Source organism: Lycorma delicatula, chromosome 4 (assembly GCF_047948215.1).
Source record: "Lycorma delicatula isolate Av1 chromosome 4, ASM4794821v1, whole genome shotgun sequence".
Lineage (NCBI taxonomy): Eukaryota > Metazoa > Arthropoda > Insecta > Hemiptera > Fulgoridae > Lycorma > Lycorma delicatula.
The window spans coordinates 38,112,524-38,129,939 of record NC_134458.1 but is presented as its reverse complement, the minus strand read 5'-3'; the positions used below and the strand labels follow the sequence as shown (position 1 = coordinate 38,129,939).

The 17,416-nt window shown below is 33.1% G+C and overlaps 1 protein-coding gene across 1 annotated transcript in view; it reads right to left on the bottom strand.

Moving 5' to 3' along the window:
- Positions 1-10,989, bottom strand: part of LOC142322832 (alpha-tocopherol transfer protein-like) — a 65,043-nt gene extending 54,054 nt beyond the window's left edge. The window contains exon 1 of the mRNA XM_075361905.1: positions 10,848-10,989. The gene's annotated coding sequence lies outside the window, so the exon portion shown is untranslated. The remainder of the gene's footprint in view (positions 1-10,847) is intronic.
- Positions 10,990-17,416: the final 6,427 nt, after the last annotated feature.

Genomic DNA, 17,416 nt, shown 5'->3' with positions numbered 1-17,416 from the left:
ATGGCAGCTCGGAAGTAGGGAAGATCTTTAGGGATCTTAGGGAAGATTCACGATCTTTAGGTGTTATAGGGACATTCTTTTGAGAGCCCAGCATCTCTTTCTGTTAGCTGTTGTCAGCTGTTACAGGGTGTAAGTGAGGCTATTATGTTATACGCTGCTCCTGTCTGGGCTCATCGCATGATCTTTAGGTGTTACAGAGATATTCTTTTGAGAGCCCAGCATCTCCTTCTGTTGGCTGTTGTCAGCGGTTACAGGACTATGTTGCGGGAGACAATCTATGTTATTGCTGGCATTAATCTGATAGATATTCTTGCCATAGAACGTAAGGAACGTTATATTTACAAACAGGATGGGGTTCTTACTTCGGAACGTATGCGGGAAATTGAAGACGAGGGTTCTACATCTTGGCAGGCCAGCTGGGATAACTCCCCTGTTGGTCGTTACACACATGGCATATTTCCAATTGTGTCTGATTTGGGCGTGGTTAGGCGGATTTCCCCCAATCGGTATATTACGCAATTCCTTTCCGGACATGGTGCTTTACGGGAGAGATCGGCTAGGTTTCGTTTATTAGATTCGGTCTATGCCCGGATTGCGGGGTTGATGACACGGTGGACCATATCCTCCATGTCTGTCCCCGGTACGAGGCTGTACGTACCAGAGTAGTTAGAGAACTTGAGAGAGTGAACTCATTTTTGGATCTCCGAGTCAATTGGAAGGTTCGTGGGGAATGGTCGGTAGTGGCAGGTTTCCTCCGTTTCCTTGCATTACGTAGATCGGCTGAAGGTGTTTAAACGTAGTAGGATCCCGGGTGGCTAGGGTTTCAGCCGAGACATTTCATTGACCGGGGGTAGGCATTTTGGCAACGAGCCTCGGTTAATTCAAAAGCAGTGATTGTCGAATGGCGAATGAATGGCAGTGATTGTGAAGTCGAATGGTGGAGCCGCTGTCGGTGGAGGGGGTGACTGCGCTACCGAAGGCATGGTAGTCCATGCAGCCGTAAGGTGTGGCACTGTCTTACCAAAGGCGGTCTTCAGGTATGACGTTTATAGTGGGTGATGGGATGTAGGTCTGAATTTCGTTGTCACGTATAACACATTTTGAACGGTATGAGTTTAGCATTGTATTTACTCGTTATTTAGTCGATAGTTGAGGCATTTTTAGTCACAAGCGTTAGTATTAAAACTGAACTATGCGCGGGGTTCGCGCTTCTGCGGACTCGGTTAGCTAGTTCAGAGGGTGATATTGTAGGAAAAGAAGAGTGTAGATCTCCGAAAGAAACCAAAAGCGAAGGCGTTGGCTGAAATAATAATTTTTACTGATGTAAATGTCTGCCGAAGCATTTGCATCGATGGCATCCCGACTGAGGCCTATGGCTGATGACTGTGAGATGTAATCAGTTAAGAAGGTCTAAAGACGGGCTCCGGTAAAGCCCCTCAGAGCTCGGAACGGATGGGATGGTGTGGCGATCGGAATCGCCACAAGGTGGGTGTCTTTTCCTACGGGGTTGGGATGAGAGGCAGTCTTATTTATTTTATTTAATTATTAATTTTAATTATTTTAAGTAAGAATCTTGCTGTAAATTTCGTTGTTATCTGAGATCGGTCTATTTCCTTTTGATCGAGCGTTATACAGTATATGTAGCTGTAAACGTTTGTAGGACTACTACATAACAACACCTAGATGCCGAAAATTTATTGGCATAAAATTTTTATATTAATGGATTTAATCATTTTTATTCATATTTGCGTGATAAATGAAATTCACATAAATATTAGTTCCTGGACCGGTTTTTTAAAAGTGAATTTTTTAATAGATATCTGCAGCGTATTTTTTACTGCACAACCTTAGACACGCCGTCATTTTAATGAGGAAGATTAAAATTCACATAATTATTTGTTTACATTAAAAAAATTATTCACTAGACAATCGAACACAGGGGACGATATATTTGTGAATAATACTTCCAACCATACCCGATATTTCCAGATATTTCTTTTATTATTTATTCTCCCGATATTTCATTTTGCTTTATTAATTTACTGTGTTTTTGTCTTAACATGATTTAAATGTAAATTTCCAGGAAAATCTAATTACTGATCTAAAAAACCCTCCCACCAGATCACATAAAAAGGATGCACTTGATCTACTTGTCCCGATATTTTCAGAATGGATCTAACGGGTCTTAAGTTCTACACCCATAATCCAAAATGGAAAAGAAAGCTTCATGGATAATGAAACGACATGAATGAAAGACGATTTACCCAAAGAAGAACGTAGAACCAGTCAAACAAACCCACCTGAAGGATAGCTTTAAGCAAAGGTATACGGGAGCTTGGATCTATCTAGTCCGTAACCTAAAGATTTAAAAAATTACTAGAGGATGAAAAATGCTGTTTTTTATTATTCATAAAATTTAATAAAGGATTGTTTTAATTTCTTAAATTATTTTCGAAAACTATTGCTTGTCGCCTGAACCTTTTTCACAGTCAAATTTTTATCTGTGTATTATACTTTCTCTTTTTTTACATAACTTCACCAATTCTATGACGTCATTTTAAAATTACGGTACGGGTAATCTTTACTGCCCACTTTCCATAATCACGGTTGGGATCTGTAAAGTTTTACATAATATAAAGAATGTATAACAAATTCAATATTTTATAACAGTACTGAGTATCCATAATTGTAATTATGCGTAATTAAATGTGTTATAACGTAATAAAAATTGTATAAACATAAGCATAAAAAAGAAAAAATAAGAAATAAAGCGCGTGCCGTACTAAAAGCATGAAACTTATACTGTTGAACTGACACACTCAAAGTCCGCGTTCCAAGTATCTCAGAAATAGCAACGCTCCAAGTATATGAATAACATAAACACACGTTCTTGTACACATGCTTTATTCGTTTCATTCCATACTTGAACACAAAAATCTGTGTTAGTGGCGTGCTAAAGGGTCAGACTTTCTAAAATAATACCCTCTTCTATCCATGGAGTTTTGCGCAATGTAAAAATATCCAACTGAAATATAAACCATTCATGGATATCCCGCTACTGGAAGTAACTGTTTATATAAAATACATTATCCTAAATAATCCAATTTAATTACTGAAAATAATTTTTAAACATTTAAAAATATTAATTAAATAAATAACTTTTCTCTAAGGTAAAGTATCCCTTCTTAAGTTTACCTATTTTACTTTTTATTGTTACAGTCTTGTTAACAAAGAGCTGTTTAATTTAAAGTTTATAAATACTAAATTAAAGTTTACATGAATTAGTATCACCGCTTTAAGAGAAAAGAATACGAAGTATTTTAATTAATATATGATTCATTTTTATTTGTAAACCAGAAATAATGCAAGTTAATTACACAGGAAACAATATTGACTGATAATAACATTTTTTAAAAATACTTTAGACTTATTAAAAAATATCATTAAATTGAGGTAAGTTGATCATAAAAAAGTTATTTCTAATTATTTCAGTAAAATTAAATACGTACAGACACATATGTATAATACAAGTTTACAAGGACATAGAATGTTGTTATGAATATTTGTTGGTGTACTAGTGTACAGAGATGATGGTCACACTTAACAATTAACACAAAAACATGAATGTTAAAAAAAAATACTCTAACATAAGTACTCGTTGCATTATTATCACGTTATCATTTAAATTACATTTAATTCTATACTATATAATTTACTAAAGAAATATTTAATATGTAGAAAATCTGGTTTAATACCGTTATTATTTCCCATCAAATCTACTAATGGAATAGTTTATTAATGGAATTGCATGTAGTAAATTGTTCTTCAAACGTACTTAAATGGAATAACCTGCATAATACAATAATATCACACCTCAAATACTCAAGTAAATTTCGTTAATTAAGTTTAGTGTTTATACACTAAACGATCAATATTTTTTGTAAAAAGTGGATAGTGGATAAGGTGTTTAAATTAAATTTAGTTTTATTTTTTATAAATAAACGACATACTCTGTTAATGAGTCTGTCAACCAGATAAACCGGATTTTTTTTCCAAACTCGTTTACCGCATGCTTAATAAGTATTTAAATATTTATCGATCAGTTTATGTACTGTAGTTGCATCACTTTTGTTTCATAAAATCATTACATATGGATTATGACCTTTTCTTTGTTTTAGCTATTACTTATACGTTTTGTGATGCACTTACGATCAAGGGGTTTTTCAAGGTTTCTCTTGAGAGAAAAGCTGGAGCGGTTCTTTTATGTAATTAATTAATATCATCCGTGTAATAGCGTACCTAAAGTTTTTTGTTACGATTTATATGCTGATAACATCTGAATAAAATTATTTATTTATCTATTTTATTTCCTATTTCTATTAGGATTATTATATAAATGATCGAGTTTAATTTTTAATGGTGAATAATTGCGTGAGAAACGTACTTTTAAGTTATGTACTTAGAAGTACTTTTTTTAATTAAAAGACAAAAGTAGTAAAAAAAATAAATAAATAAAACGAAAATTACTAGTATATTTATTTTAATAAGGTTACTGAAAAATATAAGCACTAATTAAAAGTAATCATTTTTACGATCGGAATGAAATGATATTTGAAAAAAATTTAATAACTACTGTTGAGATGAATACGTTCGGTAAATATTGCACTATATTGACTACATTGTAGTGATCGCATAGATTGTAATATTCCAGCTGTGAGAATAATTATACATGCAAAATAATAATAATTACATGTGAATAATAATTCATGCACACTGGCGCGAAATATTTAATTATGTTTGATTTGATTATATTTAATTATATTATATTTAATTATAATAACATTTGATTATATTTTGATTTTCTACATTTATTATCATTGTCCATTGCCTATAAAAGGCAGAAAACAATACTTACATCAATTACGATAATCCTACAGAAAATATAAATAAAATATTGTGAAAAAAAATTAATCATATCGTTATTTAAAAATTGAATTTCATCTGCGATGTAATAATTATTGATTTTTTATTATTATACGAATTTTCTTATTCATTAAAACAAATATAGTAGTTTTTAGTGTTAAAAATTAATCAACAATTACTGGTTGAAATATTTATTACTTCGAAAATGGCCGATAACTTAAAAACCGGTCCAAAAACGGAAAAAAATGCCAATCAGAAAAGATTAGTTAAGAAGTATTTAATAAGCCATATGTTTAGAATTATTTTCTGAGATTTATACATAAATAAAATCGTGTAAATTTAAAGATATCGAAAAGTGTACTTTTTTTAATTTTCCTTCAGTTTTTCGAAAAGCAAAGATTAACAAAAATTTAAATGGGGGATAAAATGACCATCTTAATTTTTTACGGTTATTATGAAACAAATTATCAAACTTCAAACTCAATGGAAAAAACATACCGCGCCTCGTTTGGTTTCTTCACCTTGTTATTTCGTGATTATTTTTATAATCATTTCTGTGTTTAACATAAACAATTTTAAAGTTTCGGCTTTCGGTTTAACGTAAAAAAAATGTAAAGTATTACCACTTTTTAAAATTATTGTAAGCTATTAATATTAATACTTTTTAATAGATATTAATTTTATTATTTTTAATTCGGCGATGACGATCAGCACCTAATATTGTACATTTTAATTACAAGTCAAATTCAGATTTTATGGAAGATTTTTATTTTCGCCAAAACATTTTGAACTACGTTTCTATACTCTTCATGTTTGGTTTAATGTAAAAATTAATCTTGTTTTATAAATTAATTATTTTTAATTGTTAACTACCTGTTATATTAAATAATTTTCCTTAATATTATTGGCAGAAATTTAAATCAGATACGCATACAGCACTGTAAATAATAATTTGGCGAGAGCCATCTCAAAATACGACCGACGAATAATTTTTTCTGTCAAGTATCCAAGTTTTTCATTGTATAAATATGAGAGTTTTCCTTGTGATATATTGCTGCGTACATTTACGCGGAACTAGCAGGTTAATAAGATTTTAAAATAATCTCTTAAAAAAGGAATCATGAAACTGCGATACAAAATTTAATACCGCTAAACTGTTAATACTTTAATCATACCGCTAAACTGTTTTCCATAATAAAAAAAAATATATTTTTCTAAAGATTTTTATAACCAAATTTCACTGAAGGTTTTACAGTTGGTATTTTGTTCACCTATTTATTCTTTGTTTTAATAACTATAGCAAACCAAGACAAATTTAATTGAAAATTAGTAACAAAAGGAGTTACCAGTGACTTTTTTTACTTGTGGAGTAGCGCACCAATTCATTATTGATCTGATCTGTTTAATATACGTGCATTGATATCAACAAAATTATTAATCGATTAACTGAGAATGAATTTTTTTAGCTAATGGAAAAATTCCAAGCCTGACGGAGATTCGCACCCAGAACCTTCCGGATGAAATGCTATGGAGGATTAATATGAAAAAAAAAGTGGACACTAGCAAAACAATCACGCATTTAAGACAAAATCGTGGGTAAAATTATATTTTTTAAATTACTCAGAAACCAAACATGTAAATCTATTGAAAAGATTGTAAAAAGCGTGATATATTTTTTCTTCATATATTATACAGAATGAAAATAAATTACAAGTCCATTTCTACCATGATATTTATCACAAGCAGCACATTTTGAATTGAAACAGCCAGTACCCAATATGGGGGAGCTCTATAAAAAGTAATTACAAAATAAAATAAGTTTAAATTACTGTTTTCCTTACTTATTTAATCTACAGAGTACGTTCAACGAAGTATCGTTTAAAAATGTTTTTAAAAATCGCTATGCCCGATAGGATTTATACTAAGATGTACAGGCATAGTTTATTAACCGTATTTATTTAACCTTCCATAATAGGAAACTAGTCTAAGCTAAGTGCAAAAAACCTACTTCTCTTGCGCGGTAGCCACAACGTCCACAGCTGTCTAAAAGAATAGCCGTACCAAAAGAATAACTCGCACAGTAATAGATGCAAAATCTTTAAAAAGAGATCTATAATAGTTTATATAATACTGAAACAGTACTTTTCGTAAAATTTAACATTTTAAAGAATTACAGTTTATTTTTAATCTCATAATCTAACTATATTAAATAACATATCGTGAGTCATTTGTAATCAACGCCCAATTAAATTTACTGAAGATAAATTGATGAAAATCTATGTTCACGTTCTCCTTACGGTGTAAGTGCACATTAAGAAAGGATGTTTTGAAACTTCGAGTTTAAAGGTTTAAAATGGGGTAAAATTAGATTTTACTATTTTTTAATTATTTTTTTTTAATTCGTCGGTAAAAAATAAAAATATCAACTTGATTTTTGGTATGTGTAATCTTAATGTTAATATATAAAAACTAATTTCTAAATTTTTTGAAATTTGACCTTAAAAGAGGTGGAAAAAGGTAAACAAATTTCGAACCATAATTGCAAATATTTCCCAATTCCGATTAAACTAAACGAGATATTCAGTAAATTTGGGCTTGCAAATACTCTTCAGATAAATATCTACTATTTTCAGGTTTTTTGAATTTCGATTTTTTAAGGGAGCCGGTGTACAGCGCGATGGCTCAACCTACACAGCCACTGCCACTTTTACTGTATGTGGGATGCGACTGGGTGCACCTGCCTCCAATTAATTCACTAAAAAATAAAAAATAAAAAAAAATGATCCCGATATGAAACGCAAGTAATCATATATAGCAGACGACGCCGAGACGGGGATGCTAGGTATAATATATGTGCATTATTTCCTTTGGCTTGTAAAATACAATTGTTTATATATAATTATTATATATTTACATATGTATACATTATATATATATATATATATATATATATAATGTAATATGTATATAAAATATATAATATTATATATATTATATATATATATATACATTATATATGTATAATTATTACATATTGGACAATTTCCAAGTTCAATTTCTGGTTTATTTTTTTATGAAATGTTAATGTGTTTGTTGTAAATGTTTTTCTGTCTTACACTTACTTCTTAGCACTTCACATTATAACACCTTATATTACAACTTAAGTAACACTAAAATAAATGAGAAATTAAAACAATTTTTATAAAATTATATTTTTTATGTGAAATATAATTTTTTTCATATATTTTTAATTTCTGAAAAAAATTTGAAGTCACAGAAAATCAAATTAAAAAACTAAATCGGTCATAATAAAATTCTAATGAGTATATACACATCCGATGTAAAATTCCTTTTTTTGTTGAAAATTCCCTTTTTTGTTGATCCCAAAAGTTATGAATCACTTACAGTATCTTATCTAAAATTTTAGATTTCAAATTTAATTCTTTTCATACAACAGCTATAATTTCAAAATTATTTTAACTACCTTATTCAACAATTAGGAGAATATCTTACAATATTTTTATTAAGCGAAGATAGTTTATTTCAATGGAATAACATAATTTTTTATGATAAAAAGTAGGTTGTAATTTAAATAAATAAATAATAAAAGATTTTATTTAAAAAAATTATGAAATATTTTATAAGTACATATTTTTTATTAGTGCTGTTATTTTATAACAATAAAAGATGTTTTTAGGTTGAGGATAATAAAAGATAATAATAAAGAAAAAAAATTAAATACATTCCGTTTAAAATTAAAAATCTGGTTTTTAATTGAAAGAAAAAATCGCAAAATATTTTTACTATGTTAATGTATAAGTAATGTACCTTTTTAAAAAATAAATATTTTCCCCCAAATCTGTATCAGTTAAAAGCATAAATAGTTTGAATATTAATCTTAGAAAAACATGAACAAGTAAATTAATTAATTTTTTCCGTCAAAATCCGAAGAGTTAATTCCTTGGATGACAATACAAAAAATACTTACAATGTAGCAAATGGTTTTTTGATTATATTTATTTTTAATCTATAACAAATAAATAAACTAATCATTTGATTAAAAAAAACTCATACTCATCCATTAATAATAGTCAGTTGAAAAATATATTTTTGTGTATTTAACAAATATTTTATTTGAGGTAATAGAAAGTTGTTTATTTCATTTACAGTTATTTTAAATTCAACTGATTATGCTTGTTTACTCATTTAAGTCCTTGTTGCTAAGTAATATCTTCTACTGAACTTAAAAAAAATCATCTTCAATCATAGCATTAATGGAGTTTTCCTGTAAATTTGCCTTGTTAGTTATAACGTTATATATATATCTCTATTATGAAATAAATTTCTTAATCACAAAATATATAAACAAAACGAGAAAGGTAGTTTTATGTTGTTTTTTTTTTTTAAATCTACTAATCACCATTAGAATAATATTAATCAATTAAATCGGCAAACAATGGCACAAAAACAAATTAGGCAATACCCAAGCACAACAAAATTTTATTTTAAAAGCTAACGAAGATGACATATTGAAAAATATCAGGTGTTCTGACAATTAACTTTTTTATTTAAATTTTTACCTTTACTAACATACAGTTTTGCCACATATTATCTGGATGAATATGGTTTTTTTAGTCTCACGTTTCTACCATTTTTGTTTTTATTCATATTTTTTTTAAAATATACCATAAAATACTACACAAAATTAATATTTTTTAGTCTCATACTACTACTGAATTTTTTTTATATTCATTTACATTTCTTTAAAAGAACAATTATTCAGTAAAATTACTTTACTTTCTTATATATATATATATATAATGTTTACTTAGTATTGAAGCGTAGAAAATACTAATTTAAACAAAAAACCGATGTAAATCTTATTAAATAATATTGACGACACTCAATAAAAGAAAGATCACTGAAAGTTTAGGGTGTGAAATTAAAAAAATGTTTTTAAAGGAAAGTAACCAATGTACTAGGATAATTTAAAACTACACTGGTACTTCAATAAAAAAAGTAAACATTAAGAAGGTATGTTAATTTATATTATTGTATAAAATACCAAAATCGGAAATAATTCTCAAGGAATACGTTTGTTAGGTCAATGTGACATAAATTTATACATTTTTCTTTTAACAGATAACAATAGTCAAAAATAATTACTTTAATTTTAAATCTGATCTATTATTTTATTAAGATAAAAAAAATCTAACAAATATTTCACCCGAAAAATCATAATTAAAACATTCTTTTAATTTCTTTCATATAATCTTTACGAAATTAAACAGTGAATTGATGTCCTTCATATTTACTGTCTGAAATATGTTTTTGCTACATTTTAAAAGCTAAAGTATTTGATCTTATCTTGGAACAGAGTGGTTCTCAAATGTTTCTGTAGCAAACTGACTTAATTCACAACATTAAACCGGGTTGTTAGTTTAACAGTATTTTAGTAACGAAATTTGCACAAAAATAATATTTTGTTATAGACGTATAATATATCACTTTTAAAATTTTGCCTATACTAATTTTATACTTAAATTTATTACACACATTCATCAGTATTATTTTGTAACAGATATATTTTTCTTACAGGAGAAACCCAATTTAAAGGATACATTAATACATTTATTTATTAAACAAATAACAAAACATATGAACAAGCGCACTTAAGTATTTATGTTTATCACACGTTCTCAAATACATTTTTTTATAATTCCGAATAATTTAACTAGTTCTTTACGAACTAAATATCAGACCTTAAGAAACTCATAATATTTTCGAACACGTCATTAATCAGTTTTAAAGTAAATATTTTATTTAAAACCCTTTTAAACTTTCTTTCGAACTATACCAGATAAATTTATATTTATTGTTTTGTAAACATAAATAAAATATATTTATTTAATAGCATAGCTTACCTGTAAAATTTAACGTACTACAAAAGTAACAAAAGTTAACAGCTAGTCGTGGCACAGAATAATTGTTAGTCGTCCAACTGACCAACAGTTACTAACTAAACAATTTATTATTTTCGCTTCTGAGATAAAACACCACCTACCACACGCTAGAACTACATGTGCTTCCCACCTATGCGTCATACACCCCACTACCCCGACGTAACAAGAACAACAAAACAGTATTATAACAACATTATTATTACTATTATTATATATATATGTTTTGTTTGTCTGTAACTTCATGATCTTAAATTTTTTTCTTTTTGATTTTTGCATTTTTCCTGAATATAATTATATTAAAAAAAATCAACTAGTTTTATTAATTCATTCAATTATTTTATCACATTTGTCACAGTTAAAAGAAAAAAAATCTTTCTAAATTTATTAAGATTATAATCATACAATTTTACAATATTGATATTTGTTTATTAAACATTCTGATTTGAGATGAAAAACTTGCTATACAACTCTTCAAGGTAATCAAGATGAAAGGAAATTTAAATTTTCGAAACAAAATTAAGAAGGTAACATAAAATTATTTACGTTTAATTATTATTATTTTTTTTTTTTTTTTTTTTTTTTTTTAATTTTATCGTAATAATACAAGAATTGATATATGCTATTAAAAAAAGGTAGATAAAAAATAATAATAATAATAATAATGCTCTTGCCCTGAGGAAGGTAATCCCCACGTCCGGAACACAACATCTACGTTCCACGTCCAGGGCGGTAACAGCCGTACTTATGTACAATACATATAGCTGGCTAACGGGGCTCCGAGTAAATTCCTCGGATATGCTTTTCTTTTAACCTGTTTCCACCTTCAGGTCCCCTCATGTATTGGATTTTTCGGCTACCTGCAGGATATGAACAATTTATTGATTAGGAAGTGGACATATACCAAACTTAGAGCTGGCGATGTGGCGGCCACGGTCAAAGTTATTTGCAGGTGTAACGGAGACCTTTCGTCGTCCACATGCCCCCCGCGATGGCAAGCATGTAGCTAAGGTGCCCATGTTCGGAGCATGGGAGTCCTGAAAGCTTCGGTGTGTAGGGGCCTGGAGTCAGTGCAGAGACTGCGCATCCGCTCTCTGCCAGGACATATGCCGGTTCCACCGGAGTACCGAAACGGACCTCCAGGGTTGGTAGCTCTGGAGTGGGGGTGTACCCCGGCGGCTAGCCTTACTACAGAAGGGATTATTTGTTCATGGAAACTGAACAACTAAACGTGGCAGAGGGTTCACGCAAACACCCTCGTTTAGAACCGGCCGTTTCGCCTGAAGCAAAACGGAGAAAAAGTGCGGAAACCAAAAGGATTGAGATTGAGGCTAGAAAAAGCTTACAAAAAGCTTTTTTTAAAAGTACTAATGTACCGAAACCCAAATATTTGGTCATTACAAAGGAGGATGGAAATTTCTCGAGGGTGAGTCCTTTTCTCATCGCTCGGGAGATAACCAAATGCGCTGGTGGCCCTGTAAAAGAAATAAGGAAGACCTTCATGGGACTTCATGTTGAGACTGTAAATGATGTCCAGTCTCAAAAGATTTTGGGGCTTAAAAAGATTGGAGAACTGGCTGTACATGTCGATCCCCACATAACGCTCAACACCTCAAGAGGTGTGGTCGTCTGTCGGGATCTTCTAAATTGCACGGAGCAAGAAATTGTTGAGGAGTTGTCATCACAGGGAGTAATTGAGTGTCGCCGATTGAACATGAGAAGGAATGGCGAAGTCCTACCTTCAGCCTCTCATGTTCTCACATTTAACCGGCCTACCTTGCCGGAGAAGATTAGAGCGGGGATACATCGATTGGTTGTGCGGGCATTTATCCCGCAACCAATGCGATGCTTCAAGTGCCAACGTTTTGGACACACCGCTATCAAATGTGAGAGAACGCAAATATGGGTGTGCGGCGAAGAGGTGCATGAGGGAGAGCCGTGTAAAGAGCCCCTTACATGCATCAATTGCAAGGGACAGCATTCATGTAGATCCAGGAATTGTCCTGTCTACAAAGAAGAAGTAGCTGTGCAGGAAGTTAAAACCCTGCAGAAAGTCAGCTTCATCGAAGCCAAAAAGATTGTTAACGCCCGCAAACCTAGAGCAACAACATCTTATGCTCAGGCTGCGGCTACTGTTCCTGCTCCTGCTCCGATTGCTGTAGATGAGGCTCAAATTATAAATAAACTTGCGCCTACTTTGGCTAACATGATTGAGAGGATCATTGAAAACAAGATGAAACCTTTTGGCAATAAAGAATTTGTTAAGCCAAAGATAGTGGTACAGCCTGCTGAAGATAAATCGATAAAAGTGAAAGTTGCTCCTCCAGAAAAAAAAAACGGACACCAAACCAGAATGTCAAGTCCGTCTCAGCGAGATTCTTGATGAAAAGAAAAAGGTGATACCTACAGAGACTGTTATGGAGGCTCCCAAGCCTCCTGTAACTGAAGTGGCCTCTAAGCCTCAGAGGCCACAAAAAATCACACAGGGGGGCGAGTGTCCCCCCTCCCACAGGCGGTGACCAGTGCGACCCCCGTGTTGGGAAGCGGCCAGGTTGCCGCCTCTCAATCGGCGCCTGAAACCGGCGCCGATCCATGCCCGTCGTCGTCGGCGGCTTCGGTGGTCTCCGATACGGAGACCGGAAGCCTTACAGGCGACGACCTTCTCCGCGAACACGATGCTGTTCGTAGGATGGAGAAGAAAAGGAAAAAAGGATGGCCGAAAGGAAAACCCAGACAATAATTTAATTAAAAATTAGCGAGTCGATTGTACAATGGAATATCAATGGATGGTTTTCAAACATCCATGAGCTCCAACGCTTGGTACATGACGTAGACCCGATTTGTATATGTCTGCAAGAAACGCATTTCCGCCGAAATGAAAATTTTAAATTAAAAGGATTCGATATATTTCGGCGAGATCAACCGCCAAATGTAAGAGTTAGAGGTGGAGTAGCTATATTAACATCGACTAGAGCTACCACCGAAGCGGTTGTTCTAAACACAAACCTACAAGCGGTCGCCGTTAGAATGAAGCGTCCGCTCCAGGCCACTGTCTGCAGCATATACTTGCCGTATTTTGATTGGAATAAGGATGACATAGCAAGACTAATTTCCGAGCTTCCCCCACCTGTTTTACTGGTGGGTGACTTTAATGCTCATAATTCTCTTTGGGGATCAGATCGAGTAGATCCCCGTGGAAGAGAACTGGAAGGGTTCCTGATGAATTCAGAACTTATTATTTTAAACGACGGATCAGGAACCTTTTTCAATGCCAGAGATGGATCGACGTCCTGTATAGATCTTGCACTTATAAACGGATCGTTAGCACCGAGGTACAGCTTCCATGTCATAGACGATCTGCATGGAAGCGATCATTTCCCGGTGCAAATTGTAACTGATGTTACAAGAACAATATATCCCATCCCTAAAAGATGGTTATTTGAAAAGGCAGACTGGATGAGCTTCACAGCTAGAACAATACTCCCGGAAACAACTGGAGTTATCGGAGACGATGTCGACGCCATAAAAAATGCAATAATTGAGTCGGCATCGAGATATATTCCCAAAACATCTGGGAAACTTACGAAAAACCCCGTTCCATGGTGGAACGATGAAATAAGTGAAGCTATAAAAAGAAAGAAAAGGGCGTATAACGCCTTTAAGAAGCGTCCTAGCATAGAAAATCTTGTTGCCTTTAAGAAATACAGGGCGTATGCAAAACATCTTATGATAGACTCGAAAAAACGATCCTGGCAGCAATACGTGTCATCCATCGACAAAACTACTACTGCATCAGATGTTTGGAGGAAAGTGAAGGCGATTTGTCGGCGTAATGATTTTGCTTCCATAACTAGCCTTCAAGATAAAGATGAAATAAAAGACACTCCATATGAAATTGCAGAGCTGTTATCCAATCACTTCGAAAAGGCCAGCAGAACGGCCAACTACGAGGAAGGTTTTCGAACCAAAAAAGAAGAACTCGAAGGTCTACTAAATTTTAGAACTGAGTATAATTACTCATATAATGTACCATTTAAAATGGAAGAATTCGCGAAAGCGTTGGAAAAAGCAGGTAACACAGCTGCTGGTCCGGATGAAATCAATTATAATATGATCAGGCAGCTGAATACCACTGCAAAACGCAGATTATTAGAACTTTATAATAAAATATGGCGGGATGGAACATACCCGCAGCAGTGGAAAAAAGCTCATGTTCCAGTACCAAAGAAAAATAAAAATTTAACAGACCCCAGTAGCTATCGTCCTATTTCTTTGACGTGTGCTATGGGAAAAATACTGGAAAAAATGATTAATAATCGACTCGTCTGGGTTTTGGAAAAAGAAAACCTGATATCACCGTATCAAGCAGGTTTTCGGCAATACCATTCTACCACTGATCAAATGATCAGCTTAGAGGACATTATATATAACAGCTTTATTAAAAGGAAACATTGTGTCGGAGTCTTCTTTGATCTTCAAAAGGCTTTCGATATGACCTGGCGTCGTGGTATAATGCTCCAGATACATGAATGGGGCATTCGTGGCAATCTGCCTATACTGCTCAGCAACTACATGAATGACCGTACCTTCCAAGTACGCGTCAACAATGAATATTCATGTGAAAGAATCTTGGAAAATGGCATACCGCAGGGTTCGCCGTTGAGTGGTACCTTGTTTACCATTGCCATTAATAAATTGATACTAGCCATTCCAGTAGAAATCAGCAAAAGCGTCTATGTTGATGATCTGGCAATTGTGTATGCCAGCAACAAGACTGCTATGGTGAGATACAAATTGCAACGAGCGATCAATGCTCTAAATGAAGTTGCAAGGAATATCGGATTCCAATTCTCACCAGAGAAAACGTGCTGTGTACACTTTTGTAGGAAGAGAATTCCTCATCAAAGTCCTGCGTTGACAATTGACGATAATCCAATACAATATAAAGATAGCGTAAGATATTTAGGACTAGTATTGGATAAATCCCTTACATGGGGATTACATATACAGGACTTGAGTGATAGATGCAAAAGAGCCCTAAACATTATAAAATGTTTATCGAATTTAAATTGGGGCTCAGACAAAGAGACATTATTGAGATTGTATAAAGCATTGGTTCAATCTAAACTAGACTACGGATGTATCGTATATTAATCCGCTAGAAAGTCGCACTTAAGAAAGTTAGACGTAGTTCATAATAGCGGAATAAGATATGCAGCAGGCGCTTTCCGCACAAGTCCGGCGGCTAGTCTGATGTCTGAAGCCGGAATAATGCCAATACATTATAGAAGAGAGATCCTTTTGTTAAGATATGCAGCAAATGTATGGGCTTTCCGTGCTCATATAAATAATAAATTGTTTACGAATCATCCTATGGCTGCAGTATATGAACATCGTGCTACCTATTCCAGACCAACCGGAATTAGGTACCACGAATTAAGAAGAAAATATGAAATTGCTATACCAGAGACACTAGCAATTTCTACTAGAGAAATACCGCCATGGCTCTTGCCAGCGGTAAATACAAGTTTGGATCTCTCTCAAGGAGAAATAAAAAAGAAACCAGCAGTGATCATCCAGCAGGACTTTTTAGCAACCGTCAGTAGTTACGAAGAACATATTAGAATGTATACTGACGGTTCTAAAACCGAACATGGTGTTGGATGCTCGATATATGTAAATGAAGAAGCCCACTTTTGGAGACTGCCAGATGTGGCCAGTGTCTACACGGCAGAACTCACTGCAATTCAGCAAGCTCTTCGCTACACTGAACACTATTGCGAAGAGAGAGTGCTAATATGTTCCGATTCATTAAGTGCACTCGTCGCAATTCGGAACAAGAACATTAAGGATGTCCTAATTGCAAACATCCTGTCCATTTTATACGTACTAAAACAACGAGGACAGCGATGCGTATTTGTATGGACTCCAGGGCATGTTGGTATTACAGGTAATGAAATCGCAGACGAAGCTGCCAGAAAGGCAACAGTCTGCGATGACTTGGATGCATTTCCTGTAAGAGTGGCAGATGTTAAAAACCGTCTAACAAACATAGTGAGAAACAAGTGGAACGCTGAATGGAGGAGTTTAAATACAAAATTAAACTCAGTTAAAACTTCTCCTTATAAATGGAAAAGCGACTTTAAGTTGACTCGCCGTGAACAAGTAGCGGTGACCAGACTTAGATTAACTCACGCGATTAACAAATTTATATTTGTTAGCCGGCGAAGTGAGACCAATGTGCGGTGTTTGTAATAAAACACTGACAATCAAGCATCTAATAGAAGAGTGTACCATATATGAGGACCTCAGAAAGAGGTTCCGTCTTACAAATAATATTAGTGCTGATCTGGATAATGGAAATGAAGAAAATATAGTTGCATTTTTACACGCCAGTGGACTTCTTAAAAGTCTATAAAATGGAAGTTTAAAGCTGTGGTAAAAGATACTCTAAGCGGTAGTTTTATATATACATATAAGGGAGTCTCGAAGCGTGGCACGTATAGTGACGGGAGGTAGCCCTCTTGCCTAGG